Source organism: Armigeres subalbatus, chromosome 1 (assembly GCF_024139115.2).
Source record: "Armigeres subalbatus isolate Guangzhou_Male chromosome 1, GZ_Asu_2, whole genome shotgun sequence".
Taxonomy (NCBI): Eukaryota; Metazoa; Arthropoda; class Insecta; order Diptera; family Culicidae; genus Armigeres; species Armigeres subalbatus.
The window spans coordinates 265,660,259-265,671,425 of record NC_085139.1 but is presented as its reverse complement, the minus strand read 5'-3'; positions in this window follow the sequence as shown (position 1 = coordinate 265,671,425).

The following is an 11,167-nucleotide window of genomic DNA, read 5'->3' as shown; positions in this document are numbered from 1 at the left end:
CAGAAGGAGATTGGCCGGCTGAAGAACAACAAAGCCCCTGGGGTTGACCAACTATCAGGCGAGCTATTTAAACACGGTGGTGAGGCACTGGGTAGAGCGCTGCACTGGGTAATTACCAAGGTTTGGGAGGATGAGGTTCTGCCGCATAAGTGGATGGAAGGTGTCGTGTGTGGGAGATAAGCTGGATTGTAGCAACTACCGCGCAATCACATTGCCGAACGCCGCGTACAAGGTACTCTCCCAAATTTTATGCCGTCGACTAGCACCAATTGCAAGGAAGTTCGTGAGGCAGTACCAGGCGGGTTTAATGGGCGAACGCTCCACCAAGGACCAGGTGTTCGCCATTCGCCAAGTATTGCATAAATGCCGCGAACACAACGTGCCCACACATCATCTATTAATCGACTTCAAAGCTGCATATGATACAATCGATCGTGATCAGCTATGGCAGCTAATGCACGAACACGGTTTTCCAGATAAACTGATACGGTTGATCAAAGCGACGATGGATCGGGTGATGTGCGTAGTTCGAGTTTCAAGGGCATTCTCTTACTTACTTTACTTATGGATCCTGTACACCTCCGGTGGTGCAAAGGGCCGACTTAAAAGATCTCCATCCTGAGCGATAGCTCTTTAACCTGTTGCCAGGTTAGATTTCGGTCGACTTAATTTATTTCTTTATTGAGACTTCGCCGCCATGAGCCTCTGGGACTGCCTCTGCTGCGATGTCCCGCTGGGTTCCAGTCTAATGCTTGTTTACAGATTTCGTTTCCTCCCCTACATAGAGTGTGGCCGACCCAGCCCCACTTCCGATCCCGAATTTCTGTTGCTATCGTGACAACGATGATGGAGCTCGTTTTTTGAGATCCAGTTGTGAGGCCACCAGGCCCGAATTATATACCGCAGGCATCTGTTAATGAACACCTGCAGCCGTTGAGTGTTCTCCACTGATACACACCATGTTTCGCTAGCGTATAACAGCACAGGTTTCACGTTAGAGTTGAAAAATCGTATTTTGGTGCGTCCACTTATCTGTCTGTTTTTTTCAGATATTTCTTAAACTCGCAAAGGCAGCCTTTGCTTTCTTGATCCGTGCGCCTATGTCGATCTTGGTACCGCCGTCTGACGCCATTTGGCTACCAAGATATTGGAAGCTTTCAACATTCTCCACTGGTTGCCCGGCTACTGTGAAACTGGAAGGAGTCACCGTGTTTACATCCAACGATTTGGTTTTATTGACGTTGGTGTCTAAATCTGCCGAGGAGGAGCGCTCGGCAAGGTCGTTGAGCTTACTCTGCATATCAGAGCGCCGTTGCGCGAGGAGTGCAACGTCATCAGCCAATTCGAAGTCGTTTAGGTGCTCCATGGTTATAGGCTGCCATAACAGCCCGCCCAAGTAACAATTTCAAGGCTTCGTGGTTTTTTAAAGTTTTTTAACGGTTTTATTACAGCTTTTCTTAATACCATAGGATAAGCTTTATTGATGGGCTTATAGTTATCTTCAAAACCATAATAAACCGCACAATAAAACCACAAATGTCAAATGCATCATAACCTTATTAGTGGTCTAATGATTATCCTGAGGGGTCTCTTAAAACTACGTTGGGAGACTGTCATAATGCCAAATATTTTGGTCATAGTCTAGTCTCACGCATAACATCCATAAAACTTCGTGGGTTTCAATAGATTTATAATGGTATTACGCAAGAACATAATGTTTATTTTTCAGTTCATGAACTTTAGCAGATTTAATGGTCAAAAATACATTTTCTTTGTCATAATTATTTTGCTAAATGTATCCAACATAATAAGAACAGAAACGTAATCATTCTTAATTCGAATGCACAATTGAGAATGTCTATGTTTCTATTTCCATTATTTTGGATATATTTAGCAGAAACATAAAAACCAACAAAAAGTTTGTTGTATGAAAACAATAAAATCTAATTCTTCAAAATGGTCCATAACATAATTTTTCTTATATACATTTAATGGAAGATGCCCATGTACTTCCCGAAAAAATAAAATGGTATGAAAACTATCGTGAATTATCTGAAATTTTTAGTGTGAATGGGTGCGACTAACATACAGGTTCTACTGTTGCTGATGAAGCAATAACTTTAATTGAAACTATTTTGAATGTCATTCCGTTTCCTATGCTATCATAACGTATTATTATGTCTTTATTTGTGAGATTTATAGCCCGAGGCTAGCTCATCTCAGAGCTATCATAGCGTAGTATTCAATGCTATTATTAATTTCTACCATAGTTAGTTAATTATTGAGCATTCTATTTCAAATCATTTATTATCTTGATAGCTATGCAGCAATTTATTTTGGCCACTACTTGAACGAAAAGTACCCATCGTGTAGTAGCAGCCATGATGGTTAAATAAAATTATTTTCAAACTAGCGCAAATTCTTTAATGGAAATCACTATCAGATGTAATTAGTGGTTATTTCTAGACTATGTTCTAAATATAGAAGATCTGGAAATGTTTCGAGTTGAATCAGAGGGGCTGTCCATATACCACGTGGACAGGTTTTGGTCAGTTTAATAGACCCCCCTCCTCCAGCATGGACAACTGCTCATATAAATTTTCAAAAATTTGTATGAACCGTGGACATTCGCCATACACCCCCTCCCCCCTAAACTGTCCACGTGGTATATGGACAGCCCCAGAGTAATTTGTCAACTTTTAGCATATCGATCGATTTTGCAGACGATACAGCCTCAATGTGATTGTCGTAAACCACAATTTATTGCCGGCGCGCTCCACGGTGGAGTAGCTAGAACAAATGGCTGGCCAAAAACCCTTTCTCGTTTTTCGAACTTTTGCATAGTATTATATTTTTAGAATATTCTTCAATATTATCTCCATTATGTGTCATTGAAATTTTTACGTTTGATCCTTATTAGTATTAATGACAACCTATCGAAAATCATGTTAATTTGATGGTTTTTAGCGTGCCGTAAGACAAAGATCAGTTACCACTGCTGGCTAATCTAAACAACACATATAATATTAGGTTTATAGTACACAAAACATCATTTATAGACTGCCCTAGGACCTCCATGAGCTGAAATGAATTATATTTAAAACACAGATAACAGATATTGAAGCTAGAACAAATTTTATTGAAAATCCTGTGTAAACTTTTGAATTGATATACGTTGGCCCACTACTGCCATCTACTCAACTGATTGCGGCAGTACCTAAGGATGCAGCTGAATAACAACCGTTAAACGCAGCCAATGCATTTGACAGCCACAATCGGGCTGCGTTTTCAATAACAATGATCCTTGCGCCATCTCCAATCGATTGCCAAACGTGGTCCCAATTTAAAATACATTTGAATTAACGGTTGCGGATGTTTACACACGTATGGGATGCCAGCCTCAATATCTGTTATCTGTGTTTAAAATTAAGATATTATTTCATTAAAATAAATAACATGGAGTTTTTGACATTTTTTAACAAACTTTATTAAAAAAGTAGAAGTACTCCCTCGTATTCCGCTACGAGATTGTACACACATGAAAATATAGGCTTTCATCTTTCCATTGCGGGTTAAAGATCATCCGCACTCGTCCGCAAACGAATTTGCGAGTAACTTCAAAATAGGTTGTTTTCATATTTTCCGCCATTGTTTTCAACAGTATATAAGCAGAAAAATTCCGCAGATAACTTTTCTGGTTTTCGAGGCATTTGACTCATAGACATGAATTGTATTCAAGTAACATACTCTTTTTTTGTTATTCATTCGTTCATTTGGTAGGCTCAAATGCTGTAGGGCGTTACGGAGCCGATTATAAAAAACACTTTTTAATACAATTTTGTAACCTAACCCTCAAATAATAATGTTAGTTTGGGGCATCTGCTGCTCATTTAAATCTCTACAAAGCATAACCACAGAGAACAGACGTTCATCTTCATTCGCGTGCTTGTGTAAAGTTTTTTCTGGTCATTTTGAAGTATGTCGTTATGCCCCCGGTGCGCGGTGCTAGTGTGCTGATAAATATGGTTAAAATTTGCCGTGTTTTACTTTTTAGCGCTAGTGTTCACTTCGAATTGCTCCTAGTCTCGCTCCTAGGTGGCAGCACTACATTGTTTATGTAGTGTATGCCAATGCCATCACTTAGTGAGATTGAGTTTTTATGTCGGGCAGCCTGCGTTGGCGGCGCTGAGGTGCGATTTAAATCTTTACACACGTTTTTACCGAAAATTTGTTCGAGGATCCATGTCTGTTCTCTGTGGCATAACGCACACTCCATTATCTTTTATCTCCTTCCCACTAACCAATCTTATGAAAAATCTAAATATCAACTGTATTGAATTTGGCGATTGCATCGACAACAAATATGTAAATCTCGATATAACTTAAATACATCATAGTTGATATTATGTATTATGTAGACAAGTTGAAGCAAAGAAATAATATGGGGTAGGGGATAAAACGGGCAAGTGCCACTTCAAGCTAAATAGAAACAATTCGAATAAGCAGTCTATTTGGTCTTAGGTGAAGTAACCACTTGAGGCAACCTTGTACATAGGACCTAAACAGGAAATATAAAGAAACATTTCCTCTCCAAAAATAATCGATCCTATGTTATTGTAAGATGAAGATGATTTAAGCATAAAGTTTATGAACGACCCATAAGGGTGCAAAAACAATAGCCAGACTTTTGTTTAATCAATTTAAAATTTTCCGATGCAACTGATGTTATGCGTGAGTAATCAGTGTTGATTGTACGTTCTGGGTACCTTTCGCTGCTAAAAATATAATAAACTTGTGAAATGGGAGCTCTAATCTAATGTTTTGTTTTGAGTCGATTAATGTTTACCTTTCTGTAATAGACCCTTATCAAATGCTACGTGAGATTTTTAATTTTTCACGTTTCCCACGCGAATTAAGGACAAAAGTGAGTGAAAAAATGAACTGTCATGGAGCTGTCGCTTCTGTTTATAATTTCATTTTTGAACATATCAAGAAAGGTCATTTATCACTGGTAGGTGAATTTGCACCTGTAAAAACGTTCGAAAATCGATTGTTACTATGTTTTTGCATCATAAATGCAAAACCTGCCAGAAAACGCCGAAATATAATTTTGGCCAGGATTTTGGTCCAGTTACCCCTTAGTGCGCTCGATCAAATTAATTTTCTCACCTGGTTTTACCAGAAATTCGAACGCGCACAAAGATTTGATGCACGCGAACGAATTTCGAGACTACAATGTTCCTATGATTTCCAATTATTTTTCTTCTATGTCCATGAATGTTGGTTATTATTTTTCTTCGTTGTTCCATTTTGATATTTTCCCCTTTTCTCCAAAACAATAACAAACAGCTCCGTGAAAAAGAAATTCCCTTTTTTTGACAGCGGTTTTATGGTAGCCTTATTATCAACTTGGAACTTGCTTTGAAGACGTTCTCAAGACTGGTCCACTTGGTCATAAATTACTCTTGTAGCGGTCATCAAGAGGCTGTCATGTAGTATTTAGTTTTATCGCTTGCCTTGAAAATTTGCTCTCCAAGAGTTCTAATAGAGTATGATAAAACTCAAAATGTTACTTGGGCGCGGTTTGGTTCACGGTCAATCGCATCTACCAGAATCTCATCGATTACGATGAGGAACAGTAACGGTGATAGAATACATCCTTGCCTCACACCAGCTACGACCCGGATAGGGTCGGACAGGACCCCATTGTGCAGCACTCTACACGAAAAGGCCTCGTACTGAGCTTCGATGAGGCCGATGATTTTCTCAGGAACCCCCTTGCGTCTCAGGGCGCCCCACATATTCTCGTGATTGAGACGGTCGAAAGCTTTTTCGTAGTCAATGAATACCAAGTAAAGGGACTCTTGGAATTCAAAGACCTGCTCCAGAATGATGCGGAGCGTGACAATATGGTCCACACAGGATCTTCGGGCACGGAATCTGGCTTGCTGCCGCCGGAGAGTCGCATCGATCTTCTCCTGAATCCGGGCTAGGATAATTTTGCACAGAACTTTGAGAACGGTACACAGCAACATAATGCCTCGCCAGTCACCTTTTCTGGGCACCTTCACTAAGATACCTTGCATCCAGTCGACCGGGAAAGCTGCGGTGTCCCAGATATTACGAAATAAACGATGCAGTAGTTGAGCGGATGTCATGGGGTCAGCTTTGAGCATCTCGGCTGATATGTGGGCTTTATTCGATTTCATGCTTTGGATAGCTGTTTGAATCTCTAGCAGGGATGGAGCTTCGGTATTGACGCGTGTTATACGTCGGATCCTAGGCAGATCATGCCGAGGTGGTGATGGCCTGGTTGGTACTTGAAAAAGTTTTTCGAAGTGCTCGAACCTGCGTTTCAGCTGGTCAGTTGGGTCGGTCAATAACTGATTATTCGCGTCTTTCACAGGCATCGTTGCATTCATCTTCGCCCCGCTTAAGCGTCGTGAGATATCGTAGAGGAGGCGAATGTCCCCGGTTGCGGCGGCTCTCTCTCCTTCGTCGGCCAAAGAGTCTGCCCATGCTCGCTTGTCCCGTCGACATGAGCGTTTTACTTCCTTCTCAAGAGCTGCGTATCGTTGACGGGCTAAGACTTTGGCTCCTCTGGTTTTCGATCGCTCTATCGTGGCTTTGGCTTCTCTTCGCTCCTCTATCTTTCTCCAGATCTCATCGGTGATCCATTGTATTCTCTGGGTGCGTAGTTCTCCCAGATTGTTCTCGCTGGTGGCGATGAAGGCATTCTTGATGGCGGTCCATTGGTCTTCCACGCTGCCACCTTCCGGAATATCTGCTGCACGCGTCTCCAGTTCTTCAACGAAGGACCGTTTCACCGTGGCATCTTCCAGTCGGCGTGTGTTGAATCGTCGTCCAACTCTTTCCTCCTGCCGACGAATCCGCGCAATGCGCAGGCGTATTTCGCCGATGAGGAGGTGATGATCAGACGCGATATCGGCACTACGTTTATTCCGTACATCAAGAATCCATTTTCGGCTGATGCAGATGTGGTCGATTTGATTTTCTGTAAAGCCGTCACGGGAGACCCACGTGACCTTGTGAGCCGGTCGATGAGGGAAGAGCGATCCCCCGATCACCATGTCGTTATTATCACAAAATTCTGCGAACAGCTCTCCGTTTTCGCTCATTTCTCCGAGACCATGGCGTCCCATAATGCGCTCATGGTTCGAGTTGTCGGATCCGATCTTCGCATTGAAGTTGCCCAAACAGATCTTGATATCACCCTTCGGAATTCTATCTACGACGGCATTGAGTTGACTGTAAAAGTTCTCTTTGTCTTGCAGATCGGCAGCATCGGTTGGCGCATAACATTGGATTATAGTAAGGTTTCGGACCCGTGTTCTAAATCTGGCAACGATTATCCTTTCACTTATAGGTTCCCACTTCATAAGCGCAGAGTGCGCCTGAGCGCTTAGTAGGAAGCCAACTCCGCGATGCCGGGGAGCGTGTTCACCTCGTAAACCAGAGTATAGCAGAACTTGTCCCGATGGCGTTCTGTGTTCTCCAAAGTTTGGCCAACGGACTTCACTCAGTCCCAGGATCTCAAGCTTCATGCGGCGTGCCTCATTGGCAAGTTGTGCCAATTTACCATGCTGGGCTAGGGTTAAAACGTTCCATGTTCCTATTCGTGTCCGTTGTTTCGCGCAAAGAGTTGTCGACGTAAAATCAGTCCGTATTCTTTCATTATCGGATTCTCGAACAAATTGATGTTTCGGGAACAGTAGGTTGTTGGCCCAAGGTTCCCTATCCACCGGGATGGGCTGCTATCTTATGTATAGCTTCCGGGGAATAGCATTTCATACTCAGCTGCTGAATGCCAGAACAAACGCTGTTGGACCCGCACCTCCTTGGTGGACAGACGCTCGATCAGTCGGGTCAAATTTGTTTAAAGTATCACCCAACACCAGGACTAGGCTAGTGCGCTTTGAGCGGCACACGGTCGCTTTGAGAGGCATTCTCGAGTCCCTTAGAAATGCGCAGAGGGTTACGGCAAGGTGATGGTCTTTCATGTCTGGTATTCAACGTCGCTTTGGAAGTGGTAATACGAAGAGCAGGAATTAACACGAGTGGTACAATTTTCAATAAATCCGTCCAGCTATTTGGCGGACGACATTGATGTTATGGCACGTAACTTTGAGAAGATGGAGGAAGCCTACATCAGACTGAAAATGGGAGGCTTAGCGGATCGGACTAGTCATCAACACGTCAAAGACGAATTACATGATAGGAGGAGGTTCAAGAGAAGACAATGTGAGTCACCCACCACGAGTTTGCATCGGTGGTGACGAAATCGAGGTGGTAGAAGAATTTGTGTACTTGGGCTCACTGGTGACTGCCGAAAATGATACCAGCAGAGAAATTCGGAGACGCATAGTGGCTGGAAATCGTACGTACTTTGGACTCCGCAAGACGCTTCGATCGAATAGAGTTCGCCGCCGTACCAAACTGACAATCTACAAAACGCTCATTAGACCGGTAGTTCTTTATGGACACGAGACCTAGACGATGTTCGTGGAGGATCAACGCGCACTTGGAGTTTTCAAAAGGAATGTGCTGCGTACCATCTATGGTGGGATGCAGATGGCGGACGGTACGTGGAGGAAGCGAATGAACCATGAGCTGCATGAGCTGCTGGGAGATCCATCCATCGTTCACACCGCGAAAATCGGACGACTGCGGTGCGCCGGGCACGTAGCCATATTGTCGGACAGTAACACGGTGAAAATGGTTATCGACAACGATTAGACGGGAACAAGAAGGCGAGGTGCACAACAGGCAATGTGGATCGATCAGGTGGAAGATGACTTGCGGACCCTCCGTAGACTGCGTGGTTGGCGACGTGCAGCCATGGACCGAGCTGAATGGAGAAGACTCTTATATACCGCACAGGTCACTTCGGCCTTAGTCTGAATAAATAATAATAATAATGTGAGATAAGTTAAAATATCCGGCACTCATTTGCGATAGAAATCGAGAGATTCCATTTGATGATCTTTAGATTAGCGAAGATCTGCCAGTCGTAGGAGTACGACTTTGAGGAATCATTCCCATTAGTGTATTGAATTTTTACCTCACCATCCGACGTGGGGTGGTAGAAGGTATGATTCCCGTGGAGTGGTGGTTGACTAGTGCTGGCTGACCCAAGTAACCAAAAGTTCCTTTACGAGTACGTTTCCGCTTAATCAAATTATCCGAGCTGCTCTACTCTTAAAGGAACTTTAGAATACCGTCGTGCGGGGCTTCTTTTGATGCGGGGGCTACTTTGGATTTTCGATTTTCCGAAAAAGTTAAACGAAAATAATATCAAATTTGAAACAGAAAGTTGCCATCCAAGTATCAACAAGACACCCAAATTGTGATAATGGCAAATTGATAGTAATTCACGTTATAATTCTTGTTTCAAAATGTCCAAAGTAGCCCCCGATTTGTCAAAAGAAGCCCCGCACGACGGTACTTGGAGAAGCAGTTGGTGAACTGGGGTTTCACTGGTAACCATTTAGCTTTTGCTTAAAACTCTCTCTCCAGCCGATTCTTCCGGGTACTTATCGGCAACTCCGCCTCCAGGACATCCCGGGAGCAAAACGGAGTTCCACAGTGGTCTGATCTGGCGGTGGCCTACCAAAGAACATCTACATCTTTGTCTACACGGACGACATTCTGCTTTTGGTCATCGGAGACACTCCGACGCGAACGCGTTTCCGAACCCAAGCAGCAGTGGTTAATGCAGTTTATCGGTGGGCCTCGTCGGTCGGCTTCATCATGTCGGTCGGAAAAATGTCAGTGGGAATGTGTGCAACGGGCGGTACCGTCTCTCTAGCCCAGTCTCAAGGCAGCCGATCCAAAACCGGAAACTCGTTAAGGTCCTCGGAATCTCCATCGACCGAGGACTGTCTTTCGTCGCTCATTTACAAACGGTCAAAACCGGCTGCAGATCCAGTATTAACCTTGTTAAAACCTCATCAAGGACAAACAACAGGGCCACTCGGTATTGTACTGGGCAAGCGTTTATTGAGAGCAGAATGCTTTATGGGGTTGAGCAAAAGATATTTTAGTTACATGATAAAGATTGTAGCTTCGGTTCCCTTTGTGCTGCTGTCCGAAACATGTTGGGTACAATCTTTATCTTGTAACTAAACTATCTTTTGGTGGAGCTGACTTGTGTAGCACGTCGGGAGCATTTCTTCATACTCTCCCCAGTATTCAACCAGTACCTCCGTATAGCTTCCGGACTTCTTCCCTGCACACCTTCTGAGGTTGCCTGCGTCGAAGTGAGTGTCCTCCAATTCCGTTATCGTATGCAGTCAGCTATATGCCAAAAAGCTGCCGCATACGCTTCCGCCACATCCGGAAACCACAGGAACCCCCCTTGTTCGAGGGGATCGGATCTTGCACACGATTGCCGGCATCTGCCTCTCCCCAGTGGATAGAATCCACTGCCACGGGGTGAGGAGCTGGCACTTCTCCACAGTCAACATAAACCATTCCATTGCGACCCGCTTTAAAAGAGGGGACAATACGAAAGCATTACGATGATCGGTCACCGAGCTGCTAGACACTGAGCTTAGGAACCACGAGTACATGCTGCATTGTTCAGAAAGGCTACCCGACACCGTTAGACTGTTCCCAGTGCGGCCTAAGCCGACTTCTTGTCTTGAAAGAGAACCGCCAGTGCGGCGGGTTCTCTTTCGAGACAAGAAGTCGGCTTAGGCATTTCTGGGAACAGTCTAACGGTGTCGGATAGTCTTTTTGAACAATGAACATATTCTCAGCGGAACCCACAGCTCTGTTTATTGTTGTTACCACAACCTCCGATAAACCGGTCCTAATCCTGACTGATTCCGTCAGTGCCATCGCTGTGTGGCAAAGCGACCACCCTAAACACCCATGGATCCAGGCCATTCCGGCTTGCGAACCACACTCGACAATCTTCGCCTGGATCCTGGGGCACTGTAAGGGTGCCAGGGAACTACACTGCGAACACTCTGAGTCGGACACCAAGGTCGGCGTTTCACGACATAGGTTTCCCATGTTGACGTTCAAGTCTGGATCAAAAAGATCATCAGCCAGGGGCCTCAGTATAACAGTTTGCATGGTTAGCTAATTTCGAGTCGAGATGGGCAATGCCACCTCAGGTTTGGGAGAACCAATAGGCAGC